The following is a 24285-nucleotide window of genomic DNA, read 5'->3' as shown; positions in this document are numbered from 1 at the left end:
CAGAAGATTTTTATTTTTAATTTTTACACTTCCCGTCCCAGTTTCTGAAAAACATGGGTCCGGGATGGTGCCGCTGCAAGGCAGCGGATGGCGTGTCGGTCCTCACAAAGAGCACCCTCACAGCCACAGGCGCTATAGGCAAGCGCATGGCGTGTCGGTCCTCACAAAGAGCACCCTCACAGCCACAGGCGCTATAGGCAAGCGCATGGCGTGTCGGTCCTCACAAAGAGCACCCTCACAGCCACAGGCAGCCACTGTCTCCTGCAAACTGAACGGAGCTTACAGGAAGAAGCTCCGTCACAGCCAGAAGGAGACAAAGAGCTGGAAAGATCTACAGCTGCAACGCAGCCAAGATGAGATGCTGGAGGCTGAAACGGAGCAGAGAGAAGCTCGTCACAGCCAGGAGAAGGCAGCACAAGGTATGAGTGTCAGGGCGGTCAGCTCACGCTGCCGCCCTGCTGTGTGTGAGCTGTAGAATGCCATAGCCGCTGAGCACGGGAGTGTTATAACTAACAGAGCGGCCGCACGTCACTCAGACGCCGGCCGCTCTCACTGCTCTGATGCGGCACCGCTACACGCCGCCGACATCCTCCGGGCGCTCAACTAAGCAGAGCGGCCGCACGTCACTCAGACGCCGGCCGCTCTCACGGCTCTGATGCGGCACCGCTACACGCCGCCGACATCCTCCGGGCGCTCAACTAAGCAGAGCGGCCGCACGTCACTCAGACGCCGGCCGCTCTCACGGCTCTGATGCGGCACCGCTACACGCCGCCGACATCCTCCGGGCGCTCAACTAAGCAGAGCGGCCGCACGTCACTCAGACGCCGGCCGCTCTCGCTGCTCTGATGGCCCGGCACGCCGCCGAGACGCTCCTCTGTACTAAAGAGCGGCCGCACGTCACTAAAGGACGCCGGCCGCTCTTCCAGTGAGACACCGCAGACACAGGGAGACTGTGTACTGCTGTAGGAAGCAGCTGCCGGACGGCTCCCCGGCGCTAGATTCAGGCGCTCTCCCTGTTCCCGATCTCCGTACGCTGCAGGTAAGGGATGCAGGGGGGGGGAGGGGGAATAATACCCATGGCAGCAGCAAAGGCTGCATGGGTTCAAAATACACAAGCAGCGCAGCACTTTAAACAATGTACACTGTGTACTGGGATGTTTCAGCACGTTTTATATATATAAATATAATAAAGCTTTTGCTGGCGAAACTGTCTATAATATATATGTGTAAACACTTTGTATATATATATATAATATATATATGAGGCTTTGGCTGGCAATAGGTTATCAGTGGCATACCCTATTGCACGTTTAACCATGTTTTCTGTTATTTTTGGTTACACTGGCATACACTGCAGGCAGTGCTCATATTATTTGAATAAATGCACTGTATAATAGGCTATTAAGCTTAGTAACTGTATAATAGGCTATTAAGCCTATATTAAAACTGCAGCAGGTAACCTGTACTGTGATTTTCTAGGAAAGCATGGCATGACGGCCATTTTAATCATTGCTGGTTTTTTCCAGTTATAATTCCAGACTGTACACCTCTACTCCACAAGGAGGCGCAGGGGTGTTAGTGGGAATTTTTAGTTCAAGATAATTCTAGAACATTCCTGCCCTACATCTTTAAGCCACCAGAAGGCGCAGGGGTGTTAGTAGGAATTTGGTTCGGGTTTCATGCCCATGTGAACTGCTTTTCACATAAAGAACACTTTAGTTTCCTAATAAATATGCTGTTCAGCAATAACATATATATATAGATATATATGCCATATAATAATGGTATTAAGTCGTGCAAGTGTCTGTCTGTTGCCTATTATGATGTTTGTCTACATAGCGAATAAGGCTCTAGTGCAGACTAAAAATGTTAACATTGGCAATTCAAGTTAAAACAGCGGTAATCGGAGTCTCAGAATAACTCCGCCAGCGCTAACAAAAGACAATCTTTCCAAAGTGACAATTTTCCTTTGGGTACCAGAGTGTTTATTTCACTAGTCTTATAATTTAATGCACGATTCTATGTCAAATCTCACACCGATAACTACGAGTGAGAAGGGTACATTAGTCCAGCACTCAGATAGTGCGGGGTTTTGGACAACCATAAATAATCGTTTCCAAAAGGACGCGATCCGCCATTGGTATATGCGTTTCTGTCAAACATTATAAAAACCACAGATACATTTGGGTCACTAGAATCTATGTATGAAACCATACCGATCACGGTTAAAAGAAGCTGCAGAGTATATCTGTAAAGCTTCTGCTAACGCCGGTTACTTTCATTGTCGTTAGTAACGCGCGACAAGGCCAGAGCTTGTTTGCTCCTAAATTTGATATATGTGTAACGACATTTTATCCCTTTAGGATATTCTGCCATTAGCGCATACAATTTACTTGTAACAGCGTTTTATTCCTTTATAAAAAAAAAAAAAAAAAAAGTCACGCCTTGTAACGAGTGCTTGCTTCGGCAGCACAAAATTGGAAGGTTCACATGCAAATTCTTGAAGCGTTCCATATACAGGACGTTACAGTCACAAGTCAGTGGGTTGATGACCTCTTTTACAATTGTGGAAGTGTGTCTTTTCATGTTACAGTTGCGAGGTTTCATGACTTCAACTCATATATGTCTCAGCTATTTACAGCTTGGAGTACAAAACTGCTTCTGTCGAACGGGTTGGCAGGTTGTCATTTAGTCTTTGCTGGTTTATAAACCAGGCAGTAGTACGCCAACAGAGTCAGAGTTACTTATTCCCCTCTGTTTGAGCAAAATCAAACAGCTCCGTTCCAATATCAATCAGCAAGTAATTTTCTGCAGTTAGTTTTTGCTTATTGAAGACACAAAATTGTATAATTGCATTTGACCTTCACAATGCGTATTTACACAGTCCGGTTTCTTCATCACAGGTTTAGCGTTTGCAAATCGCCGCAACCATTAACCATTTCATTTCTACAGTTGCTTATCGCTTCCTGTATTTACCAAAGTGATGTTGGAATGATAGCTCATCTCACATAAGAACTATGTATCAACAAAGTTCCTATATCTTGCGTTACTAAGGTATACTGCGGTAGCAGATTAAGTAACAATCACATCTAAGTCTGTCTAAACGATGTCAATTCCTAGGTAAGATTATAAATATGGTAATTCAAAGACTTTTACCTACTACACCAGCAACAACAAAAGTACACTTACACTAGCGGTACATTGGTGTATTCACTTATTAAGAATAAAGATGGGTTTTCAATTTAGTTCGCCACCCTTCATTTGCTTTACCCACAAAGGAACAAGGGTGCGTATACTCTGGATTACAGTCACAGAGAGTCAGGATTTGTCGTTATAAGGTTCTAAAACACGACAGATTGCTGTCGATAAATGTACTAGAACTCTGTGCATTTTACAATGCAATAGATAAATGTCCTAGAACTATGTGCATTTTACAATGCAATAAATCGCTTTCAGTCTGACCAGGGATAGACTCTGGTTTCTCTTCAGAACAAATAAATCTTTCGCTTTTTACTAAAGATTTCTGTGGAGAGGAACAACCGTGAGTTTCATGTAATTTTGTTTTTCATACCTGGCTCACGCTGCCCTTAAGCAGTCAAACAAAGCAACGGCAGTTGCATACTCAACAACCAATGAGAACCAATAAGCCGCATGGCAAGGCGGTAGGTAACTCAAATCTTCAATGGCTCAGAACGCCATTATGTGAAAATGTCAAAATATCAATCCGTGAGTGGACATCTGTTAGACAGACGATCTCACCTGTCAGGGTTTGGATTTTAAAACACTGGACATTAAATCCAGAGGTGTTTCAGATGTGAGTCCACAGAAGGGGGTTACCCTCAAGTATACATGAGGGCATCTCACCACAATTACAAAAGCTCAGTATGTGTACATCACATTCATGGGGTCATTCAGCATCGTGTATCTGGCTTCACCAATTTCCGCTTCTTTCTTCGTTGCCAAAACGGATCAGAAGACAGTTCGTCACAGGCATACTGGTGGTATCTTATGGGTTTCAGAGAAGTTTGCTTCTCGAATTTTCAAGGAATACTTGCACACGATCTTGGCCCGCTCATAATACGTCCAACCTGTTACATCAGGGAACGTTCTTTTACCCATAGTTACCTATGTACCTATTATCTATGTACCGCAGCTGCGGTTGACGGGGTGAGGGTTCAGTGCTCGCTTCGGCAGCACATATACTAAAGTTGGAACGATACAGAGAAGATTAGCATGGCCCCTGCGCAAGGATGACACGCAAATTCGTGAAACGTTCCATAAGACCGCCCTCTTAAAAAAATAGAGCATTACAGTATCGGTTATACCAACCATGTAACGAAATAGTAAGCCGCTTAAGGCAGCTCATTATTAAAACATTTCGTGTGCTTACATAGGTTGTAAACCTCAGAAGTTTCCAACATCATACTTCAAGTACCCGTATTCTGTTAAACGGGATGGAATGGAAAACTGCGTTCATCTGCACTAACAGTGCAGGTATCTGTGTGGTAAACGTATTTTCAAAGAAGTTTGCCTCTATTTGCGTCTGTAAACATCTTTCTACAAGGTGTCACCAAAGTTCAGACTCTATTTATCCCACCTACAGCGCCAGGCGATTTGAGGTTGGGTTCAGATTTATTACAGTTTTCATATTTTGGAACCCTTTCAACAAAGGGGAAGTAAGTTTCATATTTTTTGAACCTTTACAACAAATGAGAATTAAGTTTCTCACTTTGGAAAACATTTTTCTTCTAGCCTTGCCTTCGGCAAGGGTGCTTCGGCAAAGGTTTTGTTTTCATATTTGGGTGCCTTGTATTCCAAGCCACCGTATTTGAGTTTCTCATGACAAAGCAGATCTTCGGACGAAATCCGCTTTCGTATTCTTCACATCAATATACCAATAGTGGTTCCTGTGTGGACTGCACATTCTTGAATTCTGAATGTGGTACACGCGTTACGCGTTTATATATGTACCGAACGTCTACAGTACGTGATATGAATACGTTGTTTGTTCTATATGATACTGTAAACTGGGGTTAGCCAGTTTCTCAGCAGACATTATCCAGTTGGATAATAATGACTACAAGTCAGACTTACTTTAAGGCTAAGTTACAATCGCCTACGTCAGTAATAGTTCATCCCACAGGTTCTGTGGGAATGTCAGACCCAACGGGTCGTGGAGCGTCTACAACGCGGCTACATAGCCTTCAGTGCACCACGTTTGTGCACGTTTATACGTTATTAATGGTGGCGCCATCAGCATTTAGCTTTGGCCTGCCTACTGTTACAAGTATCAAACAGCTCTCCCGCCCACGAGGGAAGCTTTGGTACGTCCCAAGAGTACTCCAGTGACCCCTAGTGGATGATAAAGAAAATAGGATTTTGGTACTTACCAGGTAAATCCTTTTCTTTGAATCCATAGGGGGCACTGGACGCCCACCCAGAGCAGTTTTACCTGGGTTGTTTTAAGCTCAAAGGAGCTTAGTGAACAAATTTAACTTGGATGGTATTAAGCTCAAGGGAGCTTATGGTAACACATTTTCACCGATTGGCTCAAATTATAAAGTTCTATCGGTTAAGGTGTCAACTGTTTAGTTGACAATAAGGTTACGGATCAACTTTGTGGTTGTCCGTTATGTTATAGGGATTCTCCATTGTCAACCTCTCTATATCCTGTTCGCTCAGTAAAAAACACTGGCAAGGTACACTGAGGTACTTGGGGATATGGAGGGGGGGGAGAGTCCTGAATTTGAATATTCAGTGCCTTTGTTCGGCTACGCCCGTCCATATCCCAAGAGTACTCCAGTGCCCCCTATGGATTCAAAGAAAAGGATTTACCTGGTAAGTACCAAAATCCTATTTTTACAAAGACTGTAGTGGCATCTAATGTATATTTCTCTATCGTCCTAAGTGGATGCTGGGGTTCCTGAAAGGACCATGGGGAATAGCGGCTCCGCAGGAGACAGGGCACAAAAAAGTAAAGCTTTTACCAGATCAGGTGGTGTGCACTGGCTCCTCCCCCTATGACCCTCCTCCAGACTCCAGTTAGATTTTGTGCCCGAACGAGAAGGGTGCAATCTAGGTGGCTCTCCTAAAGAGCTGCTTAGAGAAAGTTTAGCTTAGGTTTTTTACTTTACAGTGAGTCCTGCTGGCAACAGGATCACTGCAACGAGGGACTTAGGGGAGAAGTAGTGAACTCACCTGCGTGCAGAGTGGATTTGCTGCTTGGCTACTGGACACTAGCTCCAGAGGGACGATCACAGGTACAGCCTGGATGGTCACCGGAGCCGCGCCGCCGGCCCCCTTGCAGACGCTGAAGAGAGAAGAGGTCCAAAATCGGCGGCTGAAGACTCCTCAGTCTTCTTAAGGTAGCGCACAGCACTGCAGCTGTGCGCCATTTTCCTCTCAGCACACTTCACACAACAGTCACTGAGGGTGCAGAGCGCTGGGGGGGGCGCTCTGAGAGGCAAATAAAAACCTTATTAGAGGCAAAAAATACCTCACATATAGCCCACAGAGGCTATATGGAGATATTTAACCCCTGCCTAACTTCAAAAATAGCGGGAGACGAGCCCGCCGAAAAAGGGGCGGGGCCTATCTCCTCAGCACACAGCGCCATTTTCTCTCACAGAAAAGCTGGAGAGAAGGCTCCCAGGCTCTCCCCTGCACTGCACTACAGAAACAGGGTTAAAACAGAGAGGGGGGGCACTGATTTTGGCGATATTGTATATATATAAAAGATGCTATAAGGGAGAAACACTTATATAAGGTTGTCCCTATATAATTATAGCGTTTTTGGTGTGTGCTGGCAGACTCTCCCTCTGTCTCCCCAAAGGGCTAGTGGGTCCTGTCCTCTGTCAGAGCATTCCCGGTGTGTGTGCTGTGTGTCGGTACGTGTGTGTCGACATGTATGAGGACGATGTTGGTGAGGAGGCGGAGAAATTGCCTGTAATGGTGATGTCACTCTCTAGGGAGTCGACACCGGAATGGATGGCTTATTTAGAGAATTACGTGAGAATGTCAACACGCTGCAAGGTCGGTTGACGACATGAGACGGCCGACAATCTATTAGGACCGGTCCAGGCGTCTCAGAAACACCGTCAGGGGTTTTAAAAACGCCCATTTACCTCAGTCGGTCGACACAGACACAGACACGGACACTGAATACAGTGTCGACGGTGAATAAACAAACGTATTTCTCATTAGGGCCACACGTTAAGGGCAATGAAGGAGGTGTTACGTGTTTCTGATACTACAAGTACCACAAGAAAGGGTATTATGTGGGAGTGAAAAAACTACCTGTAGTTTTTCCTGAATCAGATAAAATAAAATGAAGTGTGTGATGATGCGTAGGGTTACCCCGATAGCAAATATTGGCGTTATACCCTTTCCCGCCAGAAATTAGGGTACGTTGGGAAACACCCCTTAGGGTGATAAGGCGCTCACACGCTTATCAAGTGGCGTTACCGTCTCCAGATACGGCCGCCCTCAAGGAGCCAGCTGATAGGAAGCTGGAAAAATATCCTAAAAAGTATATACACACATACGGTGGTTATACTGCGACCAGCGATCGCCATCAGCCTGGAGATGCAGTGCTGGGTTGGCTTGGTCGGATTCCCTGACTGAAAATATTTTATTCATGTAGAGCATTTAATAGGATGCATTCTATATATATGTATGTGAGATGCACAGAGGGATATTTGCTCTCTGGCATCAAGATAAGTGCGTTGTCCATATCTCCCAGAAGATGTCAGGGACACGACAGTGGTCAGGTGACACAGATCCCATACGGCAGATGGAAGTATTGCTGTATAAAGGGAAGGAGTTATTTGGGGGTCGGTCCATCGGACCTGGGGACCACAGCAACAGCTGGGAAATCCAACCTTTTTACCCCAAGTTACATCTCAGCTAAAAAAGACACCGTCTTTTCAGCCTCAATCTTTCCTTTCCCATGAGGGCATGCAGGCAAAAGGCCAGTCATATCTGCCCAGACATAGAGGTAAGGGAAGTAGACTGCAGCAGGCAGCCCTTTCCCAGGAAAAGAAGCCCTCCACCGCGTCTGCCAAGTCCTCAGCATGACGCTGGGGCCGTGCAAGCGGACTCAAGGTGGGGGGGTAGTCTCAAGAGTCTCAGGGCGCAGTGGGATCACTCGCAAGTTGACCCCTAGATCGTACGAGTATTATCCCAGGGGTAAAGATTGGAGAGTCGAGACATCTTCTCCTCGCAGGTTCCTGAAGTCTGCTTTACCAACGGCTCCCTCCGACAGGGAGGCAGCATTGGGAAACAATTCACAAGCTGTATATCCAGCAGGTGATAATCAAAGTACCCCTCCTACAACAAGGAAAAGGGTATTATTTTTCCACACTATATTGTGGTACTGAAGCCAGACGGCTTGGTGACACATAGTCTAAATCTAAAATGTTTTGAACACTTACATAAAAGGTTCAAATCGAGATAAAGTCACTCAGAGCATTGATAGCGTACCGGAAAAAATAGGAGAATATGGTGTCCCTGGACATCAAGGATTACCTCCATGTCCAAATTTTGTCCTTCTCATCAAGGGTACCTCTGGTTCGTGGTACAGAACTGTCAATATCCGTTTCAGACGATGCCGTTTGAATTATCCACGGCACCCCGGGCCTTTTTACCAAGGTAATGGCCGAAAAGATGTTTCTTCAAAGAAAAAAGGCATCTAAATTATCCCTTACTTGCACGACCTGAAAAGGGCAAGTTCCAGAGAACAGTTGGAGGTCGGAAGAGCACTATCTAAAGTAGTTCTTCGACGGCACGACTGGATTCTAAATATTCCAAGAATCGCAGCTGTTTTCCGACGATACGTCTGCTGTTCCTATGGATGATTCTGGACACGGTTCAGAAAAAGGTTTTTCTTCCCGAGGAAAAAGCCAAGGAGTTATCCGACCTGTCAGGAACCTCCTAAAACCAGGAAAGGTGTCTGTACATCAATGCACAAGAGTCCTGGGAAAAATGGTGGCTTTTTACGAAGCAATTCCATTCGGCAGATTCCATGCAAGAATTTTCCAAAGGGATCTGTTGGACAAATGGTCAGGGTCGCATCCTCAGATGCACCTGCGAATAACCCTGTCGCCAAGGACAAGGGTATATCTTCTGTGGTGGTTGCAAAAGGCTCATCTATTGGAGGGCCGCAGATTCGGCATACAGGATTTGATCCTGGTGACCACGGACGCCAGCCTGAGAGGTTGGGGAGCAGTCACACAAGGAAGAAACTTTCAGGGGGTATGGACGAACCTGGAAAAGTCTCTTCACATAAACATTCTGGTACTAAGAGCAATCTAAAATGCTCTAAGCCAGGCGGAACCACTCCTGCAAGGAAAACCGGTGTTGATTCAGTCGGACAACATCACGGCGGTCGCCCATGTAAACAGACAGGGCGGCACAAGAAGCAGGAGTGCAATGGCAGAAGCTGCCAAGATTCTTCGCTGGGCGGAGAATCACGTAATAGCACTGTCAGCAGTGTTCTTCCCGGGCGTGGACAACTGGGAAGCAGACTTCCTCAGCAGACACGATATTCACCCGGGAGAGTGGGGTCTTCATCCAGAAGTCTTCCACATGCTAATAAACTGTTGGGAAAGACCAATGGTAGACATGATGGCGTCTCGCCTCAACAAGAAACTGGACAAGTATTGCGCCAGGTCAAGAGATCCACAGGCAATAGCTGTGGACGCACTGGTAACACCTTGGGTGTACAAATCAGTATATGTGTTTCCTCCTCTGCCTCTCATACCAAAGGTATTGAAGATTATACGGTGAAGAGGAGTAAGAACAATACTAGTGGCTCCGGATTGGCCAAGAAGGACTTGGTACCCGGAACTTCAAGAGTTGGTCACGGACGACCCGTGCCCTCTACTTCTGAGAAGGGACCTGCTACAACAGGGTCCCTGTCTCTTTCAAGACTTACCGCGGCTGCGTTTGACGGCATGGCGGTTGAACGCCAGATCCTAAAAGGGAAAGGCATTCCAGAAGAAGTCTTTCCTACCTTGATTAAGGCAAGGAAGGAAGTCACCGCGAAACATTATCACCGCATTTGGCGAAAATATGTCGCGTGGTGCGAGGATCGGAGTGTTCCGACGGAGGAATTTCAACTGGGTCGTTTCCTACATTTCCTACAATCAGGATTGTCTATGGGTCTCAAATTGAGATCTATTAAGGTTCAAATTTCGGCCCTGTCAATATTCTTCCAAAAAGAATTGGCCTCAGTTCCTGAGGTACAGACTTTTGTTAAAGGAGTACTGCATATACAGCCTCCTGTGGTGCCTCCGGTGGCACCGTGGGATCTAAATGTAGTTTTAGATTTCCTCAAATCCCATTGGTTTGAACCATTGAAAAAGGTGGATTTTAAATATCTCACATGGAAAGTGACTATGTTACTGGCCCTGGCTTCCGCCAGGAGAGTATCTGAATTGGCGGCTTTATCTTATAAAAGCCCTTATCTAATCTTCCATTCGGATAGGGCAGAACTGAGGACTCGTCCGCATTTTCTCCCTAAGGTGGTATCAGCGTTTCACCTGAACCAACCTATTGTGGTGCCTGCGGCCACTGGCGACTTGGAGGACTCCAAGTTGTTGGACGTTGTCAGAGCCTTAAAAATATACATTTCAAGGACGGCTGAAGTCAGAAAATCTGACTCGCTGTTGATACTATATGCACCCAACAAGTTGGGTGCCCCTGCTTCTAAGCAGACGATTGCTCGTTGGATTTGTAACACAATTCAACTTGCTCATTCTGTGGCAGGCCTGCCACAGCCTAAATCTGTTAAGGCCCATTCCACAAGGAAGGTGGGCTCATCTTGGGCGGCTGCCCGAGGGGTCTCGGCATTACAATTCTGCCGAGCAGCTACGTGGTCGGGGGAAAACACGTTTGTAAAATTCTACAAATTTGATACCCTGGCAAAAGAGGACTTGGAATTCTCTCATTCGGTGCTGCAGAGTCATCCGCACTCTCCCGCCCGTTTGGGAGCTTTGGTATAATCCCCATGGTCCTTTCAGGAACCCCAGCATCCACTTAGGACGATAGAGAAAATAAGAATTTACTTACCGATAATTCTATTTCTCGGAGTCCGTAGTGGATGCTGGGCGCCCATCCCAAGTGCGGATTATCTGCAATACTGTACATAGTTATTGTTAACAAATTCGGGTTATATTGTTAAGGAGCCATCTTTAAGAGGCTCTTTCTATTATCATACTGTTAACTGGGTTTAGATCACAAGTTGTACGGTGTGATTGGTGTGGCTGGTATGAGTCTTACCCGGGATTCAAATTGCCTCCCTTATTGTGTACGCTCGTCCGGGCACAGTACCTAACTGGAGTCTGGAGGAGGGTCATAGGGGGAGGAGCCAGTGCACACCACCTGATCTGGTAAAAGCTTTACTTTTTTGTGCCCTGTCTCCTGCGGAGCCGCTATTCCCCATGGTCCTTTCAGGAACCCCAGCATCCACTACGGACTCCGAGAAATAGAATTATCGGTAAGTAAATTCTTATTTTTACATTGTACACATATATGGGGGAATTGAATTGTTAACGCGTGTCCCCGCACCCACCTTCCGGAAGCGATTCAGATGTTACTTGTCGGGTGCGAGAACTTAATTTTAGCTTTAGCTCTCTACACCCAGCGGTGGCGAGCTAAAATGCACGAAAGGTGACTCGTTTGGCTGGCCACACAGGATTTTTCATGTCTCACCCATTCGTATAGTTGGGTTTTGCCGCTTTACACAGCTAAATCCAACTGATATGGGCGCGATAACGTGGGGAGAATTGAATATCGCCCTGTGATCTCCCGTCACTTTAGATGCGAGTAAACAATTGAATACCCCCATAGACGTTTTGGACATGAGGAGCCTGCATGCGCAGAGTGTCAAGCGTTAGGTTCTACCTTTATTGCTCCCCTCTCTGATGTTGCATTTTAAAATAATACTAGCTCAGTTTCTTTCTAGATCACTAAGCTATACAAGAGTGAAAATGCGACCCAAATTCATCCAGTAGTTTTTGCGTGATGCTGGAACACACAGACAAAAGTTCACAATTATTATTTTTTTGTCTCCATAGTTCATAAACAGTCCCTAGAAGTATATTTAAAAAAAAAATAATTGATGAACAGACACAACCCTTACAGTTGTATTATGTGTATAAATTAGAGATTGTACAAAGAAGGGCAATTAAAATGGGGCATGGCCTGAAACACAGAACTTACCTGGAAAGATTAATAGATTTTAAGTATAGTTTGGAGCAGAGAAAGGATGGACATGATGGAAAATTTCAAATCTATCGAGGGTTTTAACTAATTACCGGATGGAAATCTTCAAAGCAAGTATTAAAACATGGGGACATGCATTGAAAATAGAGAGATGCGTGTTCCGATTTACTCTGTTCTTAACGCAAGTTTGGATTTATCCGGATTTTTATTGGCTAGCTAAAACATGCGACATCGAGAACCAGTAAGAAGCTTTTTTGAGATCCGGGTAAATCCAAACCCGCACATCTCTAACTGAAATTGGAGGGGGAGGTTCAGGGGAAGCTTGAGGAAAAATGCCTTAGCATAAAGGAGTAGGGACAAGTGGAATAGCTGCCCATCAGAGGTGGTTAAGGCTAATACAGTGGAGCAATTTAAATATGCTTGGGTTAGACATAACGAGATCCTTGCAAGGAACGAATGATCAAATAGTCAGGTTATAAGGTTAAAAAAGAGCAAAAAGAAAAAACTGCGCTAATTGATGGTGCTTGATAGATTACAGTGCATCCAGAAAGTATTCACAGTGCTTCACTTTTTCGAGTTTTTTTTTTTTTTGTTAGTCTTATTCCAAAATGGAATAAATAAATTTTTCGCCTCAAAATTCTGCACACAATACCCCATAATGACCATGTGAAAAAAGTGTTTTTGAGATTTTTGAAAATTTATTAAAAATAAAAAACTAAGAAATCACATGTACATAAATATTCACAGCCTTTGCACAATACTTTGTTGATGCACCTTTGGCAGCAATTACAGCCTAAAGTCTTCTTGAATATGTTGGTACAGCTATCTTTTTGGTCAGTTTTGCCCATTCCTCTTTGTAGCACCTCTCAAGCAGGTTGGATGGGAAGTGTCTGTGCACAGCCATTTTCAGATCTCTCCAGAGATGTTCATTCGGATTCAAGTCTGGGCACTGGCTGGGCCACTCAAGGTCATTCACTGAGTTGTCCTGAAGCCACTCGGGTCGTTATCCTGCTGAAAGATGAACCGTTGCCCCAGTCTGAAGTCAAGAGTGCTCTGGAGCAGGTTTTCATCCAGGATGTCTCTGTACATTGCTGCATTCATCTTTCCCTCTATCCTGACTAGTCTCCCAGTTCTTGCCGATGTAAAAACATCCCCCCAGCATGATGCTGCCACCACCATGCTTCACTGTAGGGATGGTATTGGACTGGTGATGAGCGGTGCCTGGTTTCCTCCAAATATGACGCCTGGCAGTCACGCCAAAGAGTTCAATCTTTGTCTCATCAGACCAGAGAATTTTGTTTCTCATGGTCTGAGAGTCCTTCAGGTGCATTTTGGCAAACTCCAGGCGGGTTGATTGGTGGATTGCTGTAGAGATGGTTGTCTTTCTGGAAGGTTCTCCTCTCTCCACAGAGAAATGCTGTAGCTCTGACAGAGTGACCATCGGGTTCTTGGTCACCTCCCTGACTAGGGCCCTTCTCCCCCGATCGCTCAGTTTAGACTACCGGCCAGCTCTAGGAAGAGTCCTGGTGGTTCTGAACTTCTTCCATTATGATGATAGAGGCCACTGTGCTTATCAAAGCAGCAGATATTTTTCTGTATCCTTCCCCAGATTTGTTCCTCGAGACAATCCTGTCTCGGAGATCTACAGACTATTCCTTTTGACTGCATGCTTGGTTTGTGCTCAGACATGCACTGTCAAATGTGGGACCTTATATAGACAGGTGTGTGCCTTTCCAAATCATGTCCAATCAATTGAATTTACCACAGGTGGACTCCAATTAAGCTGTAGGAACATCTCAAGGATGATCAGTGGAAACAGGATGCACCGGAGCTCAATTTTGAGCTTCATGGCAAAGGCTGTGAATACTTCTGTACATGGGGGTACTGTGTGTAGAATTTTAAGGGGGGAAAAATAATTTATTCCATTTTGTAATAAGGCTATAACATAATAAAATGTGGAAAAAGTGAAGCGCTGTGAATACTTTCCGGATGCACTGTAATTAGATACAGGCTACTTCGGAGTGTGTGTGTGTAATAATAAGATTTTACTCACCGGTAAATCTATTTCTCGTAGTCCGTAGTGGATGCTGGGAACTCCGTAAGGACCATGGGGAATAGCGGCTCCGCAGGTGACTGGGCACAACTAAAGAAAGCTTTAGGACTACCTGGTGTGCACTGGCTCCTCCCTCTATGACCCTCCTCCAGACCTCAGTTAGGATACTGTGCCCGGAAGAGCTGACACAATAAGGAAAGGATTTGGAATCCCGGGTAAGACTCATACCAGCCACACCAATCACACCGTATAACTCGTGATAGTATACCCAGTTAACAGTATGATATATAACTGAGCCTCTCAACAATAACCCTTTAGTTAAACAATAACTATATACAAGTATTGCAGACAATCCGCACTTGGGACGGGCGCCCAGCATCCACTACGGACTACGAGAAATAGATTTACCGGTGAGTAAAATCTTATTTTCTCTAACGTCCTAAGTGGATGCTGGGAACTCCGTAAGGACCATGGGGATTATACCAAAGCTCCCAAACGGGCGGGAGAGTGCGGATGACTCTGCAGCACCGAATGAGCTAACTCTAGGTCCTCCTCAGCCAGGGTATCAAACTTGTAGACTTTAGCAAATGTGTTTGACCCCGACCAAGTAGCTGCTCGGCAAAGTTGTAAAGCCGAGACCCCTCGGGCAGCCGCCCAAGAAGAGCCCACCTTCCTCGTGGAATGGGCTTTTACAGATTTAGGATGCGGCAGTCCAGCCGCAGAATGTGGAAGTTGAATCGTGCTACAGATCCAGCGAGCAATAGTCTGCTTTGAAGCAGGCGCACCCAACTTGTTGGGTGCATGCAGGATAAATAGCGAGTCAGTCTTTCTGACTCCAGCTGTCCTGGAAACATAGATTTTTAGGGCCCGGACTACGTCCAGCAACTTGGAATCCTCCAAGTCACGAGTAGCCGCAGGCACCACAATAGGCTGGTTCAAATGAAAAGCTGAAACCACCTTTGGGAGAAATTGGGAACGAGTCCTCAATTCCGCCCTATCCTTATGAAAAATCAGATAAGGGCATTTGCATGACAAAGCCGCCAATTCTGATACACGCCTGGCCGAAGCCAAGGCCAACAGCATGACCACTGTCCACGTGAGGTATTTTAGCTCCACGGATTTAAGTGGTTCAAACCAATGCGACTTCAGGAAATCCAACACCACGTTGAGATCCCACGGTGCCACTGGAGGCACAAACGGGGGCTGAATATGCAGCCCTCCCTTAACAAAAGTCTGAACTTCCGGCAATGAAGCCAGTTCTTTTTGGAAGAAAATGGACAGAGCCGAAAACTGGACCTTAATGGAACCCAATTTTAGGCCCATAGTCACTCCTGACTGTAGGAAGTGCAGAAATCGACCCAGTTGAAATTCCTCCGTTGGGGCCTTCCTGATAATATTTTGCGGTCACATCTTTCCTAGCCTTAATCAGCGTAGGAATGACTTTATCCGGAATGCCCTTTTCCTTTAGGATCCGGTGTTCAACCGCCATGCCGTCAACGCAGCGGCGGTAAGTCTTGGAACAGACAGGGCCCCTGCTGCAGCAGGTCCTGTCTGAGCGGCAGAGGCCATGGGTCCTCTGAGATCATTTCTTGAAGTTCTGGGTACCAAGATCATCTTGGCCAATCCAGAACCACGAGTATAGTTCTTACTCCTCTCCTTCTTATTATTCTCAGTACCTTGGGTATGAGAGGCAGAGGAAGGAACACATACACCGACTGGTACACCCACGGTGTTACCAGAGCGTCCACAGCTATCGCCTGAGGGTCCCTTGACCTGGCGCAATAACATTTTAGCTTTTTGTTGAGGCGGGACGCCATCATGTCCACCTGTGGCCCTTCCCAATGGTGTACAATCATTTGGAAGACTTCTGGATGAAGTCCCCACTCTCCCGGGTGGAGGTTGTTCACTCCGGGAATGAACACTGCTGACCGTGCTGACACATGATTTTCCACCCATCGGAGAATCCTTGTGGCTGCTGCCATTGCCATCCTGCTTCTTGTGCCGCCCTGTCAGTTTACATGGGCGACCGCCGTGATGTTGTCTGACTAGATCAGCACCGGCTGGTTTTGAAGCAGGGGTCTTGCCTGACTTAGGGCATTGCAAATGGCCCTTAGTTCCAGAATATTTATGTGTAGGGAAGTCTCCTGACTTGACCATTGTCCTTGGAAGTTTCTTCCCTGTGTGACTGCCCCCCAACCTCGAAGGCTGGCATCCGTGGTCACCAGGACCCAGTCCTGTATGCCGAATCTGCGGCCCTCTGGAGATGAGCACTCTGCAGCCATCACAACAGCGACACCCTGGCCCTTGGAGACAGGGTTATCAGCCGATGCATCTGAAGATGCGATCCGGACCACTTGTCCAACAGATCCCACTGAAAGATCCTTGCATGGAACCCTCCGAATGGAATTGCTTCGTAAGAAGCCACCATCTTTCCCAGGACTCGCGTGCAATGGTGCACCGACACCTGTTTTGGGTTTAGGAGGTCTCTGACTAGAGATGACAACTCCTTGGACTTCTCCTCCGGGAGAAACATCTTTTTCTGTTCTGTGTCGAGAACCATCCCCAGGAACAGTAGACGCGTTGTAGGAACCAGCTGCGACTTCGGAATGTTCAGGATCCAACCGTGCTGTTGTAGCACTGCCCCAGCTAGTGCTACTCCGATCAACAACTGTTCCCTGGACCTCGCCCTTATAAGGAGATCGTCCAAGTACGGGATAATTATAACTCCCTTCCTTCGAAGGAGTATCATCATTTCTGCCATTACCTTGGTAAATACCCTCGGTGACGTGGACAGACCAAACGGCAACGTCTGGAATTGGTAATGACAGTCCTGTAACACAAATCTGAGGTACGCCTGGTGAGGGGGGTAAATGGGGACATGCAGGTAAGCATCCTTGATGTCCAGTGATACCATGCAATCCCCTTCGTCCAGGCTTGCAATAACCGCCCTGAGCGATTCCATTTTGAACTTGAACCTTCGTATGTACTTTAAAATGGGTCTCACCGAACCGTCCGGTTTCGGTACCACAAACATTGTGGAATAGTAACCCCGTCCCTGTTGAAGAAGGGGTACCTTGACTATCACCTGCTGCGAATACAGCTTGTGAATTGCCTCCAGCACTGCCTCCCTGTCTGAGGGAGCTGTCGGCAAGGCAGATTTGAGGAAACGGCGAGGGGGAGACGTCTCGAATTCCAACTTGTACCCCTGAGATACTACCTGTAGAATCCAGGGATCCACCCGTGAGCGAGCCCACTGGTCGCTGAAATTCTTGAGACGGGCCCCCACCGTACCTGGCTCCGCCTGTGGAGCCCCAGCGTCATGCGGTGGACTTAGAGGAAGCGGGGGAGGACTTTTGTTCCTGGGAACTGGCTGTATGCTGCAGCTTTTTCCCTCTGCCTCTGGGCAGAAAGGACGCGCCTTTAACCCGCTTGCCTTTCTGGGGCCGAAAGGACTGTACCTGATAATACGGTGCTTTCTTTGGCTGTGAGGGAACATGGGGCAAAATGTTGATTTCCCAGCTGTAGCTGTGGAAACGAGGTCCGAGAGACCATCCCCAAACAACTCCTCACCCTTGTAAGGCAAAACTTCCATGTGCCTTTTAGAATCAGCATCACCTGTCCACTGCCGAGTTCCTGGCGGAAATGGACATTGCGTTTATTTTAGATGCCAGTCGGCAATTATCCCTCTGTGCATCTCTCATGTATAAGACTGCGTCTTTAATATGCTCTATGGTTAGCAATATAGTGTCCCTGTTTAAGGTACAGAGAATCTGACCACGCAGCTGCAGCACTGCACATTCATGCTGAAGCAATAGCCGGTCTCCGTATAATGCCTTAGTGTGTGTATATACAGACTTCAGGATAGCCTCCTGCATTCTATCTGCAGGCTCCTTTAGGGCGGCCGTGTCCTGAGACGGTAGTGCCACCTTCTTTGACAGACGTGTGAGCGCTTTATCCACCCTAGCGGATGTCAGAGAGCGAGTATGCCAGCACACACCAGAGCGCTATATAATGCAGGGATTCACACTACCCACAGTGATTTTTCCCTTATAGCTGCTATAATACACAGATTTGTGCCTAAATTTAGTGCCCCCCCCTCTCTTTTTAACCCTTTGAGTCTGAAAACTACAGGGGAGAGCCTGGGGAGCTGTCTTCCAGCTGCACTGTGAAGAGAAAATGGCGCCAGTGTGCTGAGGGAGATAGCCCCGCCCCTTTTTCGGCGGACTTCTCCCGCTCTTATAATCCTAATGTGGCAGGGGTATTTTACACATATATAGCTTATTAGGCCATATTATGTGTGATTTGCCACTCTTAAGGTACTCTAATTGCTGCCCAGGGCGCCCCCCCCAGCGCCCTGCACCCATCAGTGACCGAAGTATGTGGTGTGCACAGGGAGCAATGGCGCACAGGTGCAGTGCTGTGCGCTACCTTAATGAAGACCGGAGTCTTCTGCCGCCGATTTCCTGGACGTTCTTCTTGCTTCTGGCTCTGCAAGGGGGACGGCGGCGCGGCTCTGGGACCGGACGACCGGGGCTGGGCCTGTGTTCGATCCCTCTGGAGCTAATGGTGTCCAGTGGCCTAAGAAGCCCAAGCTAGCTGCAAGCAGGTAGGTCCGCTTCTCTCCCCTAAGTCCCTCGTAGCAGTGAGTCTGTTGCCAGCAGATCTCACTGAAAATAAAAAACCTAAAATATACTTTCTTTTCTAGGAGCTCAGGAGAGCCCCTAGTGTGCATCCAGCTCGGCCGGGCACAAAATTCTAACTGAGGTCTGGAGGAGGGTCATAGAGGGAGGAGCCAGTGCACACCAGGTAGTCCTAAAGCTTTCTTTAGTTGTGCCCAGTCTCCTGCGGAGCCGCTATTCCCCATGGTCCTTACGGAGTTCCCAGCATCCACTTAGGACGTTAGAGAAATATAGATAGATATATATATATAATATGTATGTGTGTGTATGTATGTATGTACATATGTATATGTATCTATCTATATATATATCTATCTATATATATTTCTCTGACGTCCTAGTGGATGCTGGGGACTCCGAAAGGACCAGGGGGAATAGCGGCTCCGCAGGAGACTGGGCACAAAAGTAAAAGCTTTAAGACTACCTGGTGTGCACTGGCTCCTCCCCCTATGACCCTCCTCCAAGCCTCAGTTAGATTTTTGTGCCCGAACGAGAAGGGTGCAGTCTAGGTGGCTCTCCTGAGCTGCTTAGAAAAAAGTTTAGTTTTAGGTTTTTTATTTTCAGTGAGACCTGCTGGCAACAGGCTCACTGCATCGAGGGACTAAGGGGAGAAGAAGCGAACTCACCTGCGTGCAGAGTGGATTGGGCTTCTTAGGCTACTGGACATTAGCTCCAGAGGGACGATCACAGGCCCAGCCATGGATGGGTCCCAGAGCCGCGCCGCCGTCCCCCTTACAGAGCCAGAAGAGCAGAAGAGGTCCGGAAAAATCGGCGGCAGAAGACGTCCTGTCTTCAATAAGGTAGCGCACAGCACCGCAGCTGTGCGCCATTGCTCTCAGCACACTTCACACTCCGGTCACTGAGGGTGCAGGGCGCTGGGTGGGGGCACCCTGAGACGCAATATAAACACCTTAGGGGGCAAAAAATGCATCACATATAGCTCCTGGGCTATATGGATGCATTTAACTCATGCCTGTTTTTCCATAAAAAAGCGGGAGAACGGCCGCCGAGAAGGGGGCGGAGCCTATCTCCTCAGCACACTGGCGCCATTTTTCCTCACAGCTCCGTTGAAGGGAAGCTCCCTGACTCTCCCCTGCAATCCTGCACTACAGAAACAGGGTAAAACAAAGAGAGGGGGGGCACTAATTTGGCAGATAAATCTATACAGCAGCTATATAAGGGAAAAACACTTATATAAGGTTATCCCTGTGTGTGTATATGTATATATATATATATATATATATATATATATATATATATATATATATATATATATATATATATAGCGCTCTGGTGTGTGCTGGCAAACTCTCCCTCTGTCTCCCCAAAGGGCTAGTGGGGTCCTGTCCTCTATCAGAGCATTCCCTGTGTGTGTGCTGTGTGTCGGTACGTTGTGTCGACATGTATGAGGAGGAAAATGGTATGGAGGCGGAGCAATTGCCTGTAATAGTGATGTCACCCCCTAGGGAGTCGACACCTGACTGGATGGTCTTATGGAAGGAATTACGTGATAGTGTCAGCACTTTACAAAAGACTGTTGACGACATGAGACAGCCGGCAAATCAGTTAATACCTGTACAGGCGTCTCAAACACCGTCAGGTGCTCTAAAGCGCCCGTTACCTCAGGTGGTCAACACAGACCCAGACACGGACACTGACTCCAGTGTCGACGGTGAAGAAACAAACGTATTTTCCAGTAGGGCCACACGTTACATGATCACGGCAATGAAGGAGGTTTTGAACATTTCTGATACTACAAGTACCACAAAAAAGGGTATTATGTGGGGTGTGAAAAAACTACCCGTAGTTTTTCCTGAATCAGATGAATTAAATGAGGTGTGTGATGAAGCGTGGGTTTCCCCCGATAAACTGCTAATTTCTAAAAAATTATTGGCATTATACCCTTTCCCGCCAGAGGTTAGGGCGCGTTGGGAAACACCCCCTAGGGTAGATAAGGCGCTCACACGCTTATCAAAACAAGTGGCGTTACCGTCTCCTGATACGGCCGCCCTCAAGGAACCAGCTGATAGGAAGCTGGAAAATATCCTAAAAAGTATATACACACATACTGGTATTATACTGCGACCAGCAATCGCCTCAGCCTGGATGTGCAGTGCTGGGGTGGCTTGGTCGGATTCCCTGACTGAAAATATTGATACCCTGGACAGGGACAGTATATTATTGACTATAGAGCATTTAAAGGATGCATTTCTATATATGCGAGATGCACAGAGGGATATTTGCACTCTGGCATCAAGAGTAAGTGCGCTGTCCATTTCTGCCAGAAGAGGGTTATGGACGCGACAGTGGTCAGGTGATGCGGATTCCAAACGGCATATGGAAGTATTGCCGTATAAAGGGGAGGAGTTATTTGGGGTCGGTCTATCGGACCTGGTGGCCACAGCAACGGCTGGGAAACCCACCTTTTTACCCCAGGTAACCTCTCAGCAGAAAAAGACACCGTCTTTTCAGGCTCAGTCCTTTCGTCCCCATAAGGGCAAGCGGGCAAAAGGCCACTAGTATCTGCCCCGGGGCAGAGGAAGGGGAAAAAGACTGCAGCAGACAGCCTCTTCCCAGGAACAGAAGCCCTCCCCCGCTTCTGCCAAGTCCTCAGCATGACGCTGGGGCCTTACAAGCGGACTCAGGCACGGTGGGGGCCCGTCTCAAGAATTTCAGCGCGCAGTGGGCTCACTCGCAAGTGGACCCCTGGATCCTGCAGGTAGTATCTCAGGGGTACAAATTGGAATTCGAGACGTCTCCCCCTCGCCGGTTCCTGAAGTCTGCTTTACCAACGTCTCCCCCCGACAGGGAGGCGGTATTGGAAGCCATTCACAAGCTGTATTCCCAGCAGGTGATAATCAAGGTACCCCTCCTACAACAGGGAAGGGGTATTATTCCACGCAGTTTGTGGTACCGAAGCCGGACGGCTCGGTGAGACCTATTTTAAATCTGAAATCCTTGAACACTTACATACAAAGGTTCAAATTCAAGATGGAATCACTCAGAGCAGTGATAGCGAACCTGGAAGAAGGGGACTATATGGTGTCTCTGGACATCAAGGATGCTTACCTCCATGTCCAAATTTACCCTTCTCACCAAGGGTACCTCAGGTTTGTGGTACAGAACTCACTATCAGTTTCAGACGCTGCCGTTTGGATTGTCCACGGCACCCCGGGTCTTTACCAAGGTAATGGCCAAAATGATGATTCTTCTTCGAAGAAAAGGCGTCTTAATTATCCCTTACTTGGACGATCTCCTGATAAGGGCAAGGTCCAGAGAACAGTTAGAGGTCGGAGTAGCACTATCTCAAGTAGTACTACGACAGCACGGATGGATTCTAAATATTCCAAAATCGCAGCTGATTCCGACGACACGTCTGCTGTTCCTAGGGATGATTCTGGACACAGTACAGAAAAAGGTGTTTCTCCCGGAGGAGAAAGCCAGGGAGTTATCCGACCTAGTCAGGAACCTCCTAAAACCAGGCCAAGTGTCAGTGCATCAATGCACAAGGGTCCTGGGAAAAATGGTGGCTTCTTACGAAGCGATTCCATTCGGCAGATTCCACGCAAGAACTTTTCAGTGGGATCTGCTGGACAAATGGTCCGGATCGCATCTTCAAATGCATCAGCGGATAACCCTGTCTCAAGGACAAGGGTGTCTCTCCTGTGGTGGTTGCAGAGTGCTCATCTTCTAGAGGGCCGCAGATTCGGCATTCAGGACTGGGTCCTGGTGACCACGGATGCCAGCCTGAGAGGCTGGGGAGCAGTCACACAGGGAAGAAATTTCCAGGGCTTGTGGTCAAGCATGGAAACGTCACTTCACATAAATATCCTGGAACTAAGGGCCATTTACAATGCCCTAAGTCAGGCAAGGCCTCTGCTTCAGGGTCAGCCGGTGCTGATCCAGTCGGACAACATCACGGCAGTCGCCCACGTAAACAGACAGGGCGGCACAAGAAGCAGGAGGGCAATGACGGAAGTTGCAAGGATTCTTCGCTGGGCGGAAAATCATGTGATAGCACTGTCAGCAGTGTTCATTCCGGGAGTGGACAACTGGGAAGCAGACTTCCTCAGCAGACACGATCTCCACCCGGGGGAGTGGGGACTTCACCCAGAAGTCTTCCACATGATTGTGAACCGTTGGGAAAAACCAAAGGTGGACATGATGGCGTCCCGCCTCAACAAAAAACTGGACAGATATTGCGCCAGGTCAAGGGACCCTCAGGCAATAGCTGTGGACGCTCTGGTAACACCGTGGGTGTACCAGTCAGTGTATGTGTTCCCTCCTCTGCCTCTCATACCCAAGGTACGGAGAATCATAAGAAGGAGAGGAGTAAGGACTATACTCGTGGCTCCGGATTGGCCAAGAAGGACTTGGTACCCGGAACTTCAAGAGATGCTCACGGAAGACCCGTGGCCTCTACCTCTAAGAAAGGACCTGCTCCAGCAGGGACCATGTCTGTTCCAAGACTTGCCGCGGCTGCGTTTGACGGCATGGCGGTTGAACGCCGGATCCTGAAGGAAAAAGGCATTCCGGATGAAGTCATCCCTACCCTGATCATAGCCAGGAAGGATGTAACTGTGCAACATTATCACTGTATTTGGCGTAAATATGTTGCGTGGTGTGAGGCCAGGAAGGCCCCTACAGAGTAATTTCAACTGGGTCGTTTCCTGCATTTCCTGCAAACAGGACTGTCTATGGGCCTAAAATTAGGGTCCATTAAGGTTCAAATTTCGGCCCTGTCCATATTCTTCCAAAAAGAACTAGCTTCAGTTCCTGAAGTTCAGACGTTTGTCAAGGGGGTACTGCATATACAGCCTCCTTTTGTGCCTCCAGTGGCACCTTGGGATCTCAATGTAGTTTTGGGGTTTCTAAAATCACATTGGTTTGAACCACTCACCACTATGGACTTAAAATATCTCACATGGAAAGTGGTAATGCTGTTAGCCCTGGCCTCAGCCAGGCGTGTCTCAGAATTGGCGGCTTTATCCTATAAAAGCCCTTACCTAATTTTTCATACGGACAGGGCAGAATTGAGGACTCGTACACAATTTCTCCCTAAGGTGGTTTCAGCATTTCACTTAAACCAGCCTATTGTGGTGCCTGCGGCTACTAGGGACTTGGAGGATTCCAAGTTGCTGGACGTAGTCAGGGCCCTGAAAATATATGTTTCCAGGACGGCTGGAGTCAGAAAATCTGACTCGCTGTTTATCCTGTATGCACCCAACAAGCTGGGTGCTCCTGCTTCTAAGCAGACTATTGCTCGTTGGATTTGTAGTACAATTCAGCTTGCACATTCTGTGGCAGGCCTGCCACAGCCAAAATCTG

The 24285-nt window shown here is 47.4% G+C and overlaps 1 protein-coding gene, 1 non-coding gene and 1 pseudogene across 3 annotated transcripts in view; all 3 read left to right on the top strand.

The window, feature by feature from the left end:
• The window catches only part of RNF44 (ring finger protein 44), a 207119-nt gene that overhangs the window by 152687 nt on the left and 30147 nt on the right, over positions 1-24285 (top strand). The gene's annotated exons all lie outside the window — the stretch shown is intronic.
• LOC134938729 (U5 spliceosomal RNA) lies at positions 3470-3570 on the top strand (annotated as a pseudogene).
• Positions 4179-4285, top strand: LOC134938806 (U6 spliceosomal RNA). The gene has a single exon (XR_010181270.1). It is a non-coding gene; the product is annotated as a U6 spliceosomal RNA (small nuclear RNA).

This window comes from Pseudophryne corroboree, chromosome 6 (assembly GCF_028390025.1).
Source record: "Pseudophryne corroboree isolate aPseCor3 chromosome 6, aPseCor3.hap2, whole genome shotgun sequence".
Classification (NCBI taxonomy): domain Eukaryota; kingdom Metazoa; phylum Chordata; class Amphibia; order Anura; family Myobatrachidae; genus Pseudophryne; species Pseudophryne corroboree.
Note: the sequence above shows the minus strand (reverse complement) of the source record. Positions and strands in the feature narration are given on the sequence as shown.